Below are 1,562 nucleotides of genomic sequence, written 5' to 3'. Positions count from 1 at the left end.
CCTTTGAATAGTTATTCAATAGCCCAAAAGGAATTACAAATCTGTATAACAATGAAATTTACACTAAAATTTGATTATACTACAAATTATATATTAATCCCTATAGGCGCTGATAAAAAACTATATAATCTTATAGCAGAATTATTTACTTTGCGGGGTTACTTCTCTTTATTTCTATCTTTAAACATGAGTAACCAACAAGTTGATTGGAAATGGATAGAAATGCAACTATTTTCAAATAGGAGAGATGTAATATGGATTCTATTATAGTTGCTATTAAATCTAGAGCTTGGAATTGGATATCAACTTTCGGGAAAGGACTAGAAATTTCTTTGTATTTGTGGCGCTTGGATCCTACACATTACATCAAGTTTCTGTCATAAGGTTATTCATATTAATAGTCATAAAGCATTAATATTTTCAACTTTAACATTATTCCACGCACATGATCCTTTGGTTACAAGGAAAATATTCAATGTATACTTTAAAAAACCAATAGATGTATATAAAAATAAATAAATAAAAACATGAAATAAGAGTAAAATAGTGATGAATTTACCATAATGAGTGTTGGTGCCAGTGCCACTGGCTGAGGTATCAACCTTGGATCTTGAAGAAATGTAGCTCCCAATGAACCTCAACCTAACCCAACACCCAACCAACCTCAGGCGCACCCCCTTCAGCCCCCTTCTTCTTCTTCTCCCTCCCTTTTGATTTACACACAACCCAAGATTCCACCACCTTGCCATATTCTGAAAATTATTATTATTATTATTATTATTATTATTATTATTATTATTATTATTATTATTATTATGTGTTGTTGATTTAACTTTAGCAAGTGTGTTTATTTTTTATCTTATTAACTTTTCAACTTATTTTATATCCTTTTAGATGTTTTATTTTTTAAATCACCTTTTTCTTTTTCAGTTAATTAATAATGTTTCTATTTTTATCTTGCTGATTGTTTCTTGCATTTTTATTTACATAATATATTTCTAATTTTCAATGTATTTTAGTTATTTCTCTTTATATTTATGGGTGAAAACAAATTATACTCTGAATTTCTGATTTATTGTAATTGAAAATATACTACCAACTTTAATGCTGAGATTCACACGGGAGACAAATCACGTCGGTAGTGCAATGAAAATTAGAAATTTTTCTTACTTTCTCTTTTTGTATTTAATTAATTAATTTATTTATTTTGTTGTTGTTGTTATTATTATTATTATTATTATTATTATTATTATTATTATTATTATTATGTGTTGTTGATTTAACTTTAGCAAGTGTGTTTATTTTTTATCTTATTAACTTTTCAACTTATTATATATCCTTTTTTATGTTTCATTTTTTAAACCACCTTTTTCTTTTTCAGTTAATTCATAATATTTCTATTTTTATCTTATTGATTGCTTCTTGCATTTTTATTTACATAATATATTTCTGATTTTCTGTGTATTTTAATTATTTCTCTTTATATCTATGGGTGAAAACAAATTATACTCTGAATTTCTTATTTATCACGACATTATACATTGCAGACCAAAATACTCTAC

This window comes from Glycine max, chromosome 5 (assembly GCF_000004515.6).
Source record: "Glycine max cultivar Williams 82 chromosome 5, Glycine_max_v4.0, whole genome shotgun sequence".
Lineage (NCBI taxonomy): Eukaryota > Viridiplantae > Streptophyta > Magnoliopsida > Fabales > Fabaceae > Glycine > Glycine max.
The sequence above is the reverse complement of the archived record's forward strand: the minus strand, read 5'-3'. Positions refer to the sequence as shown.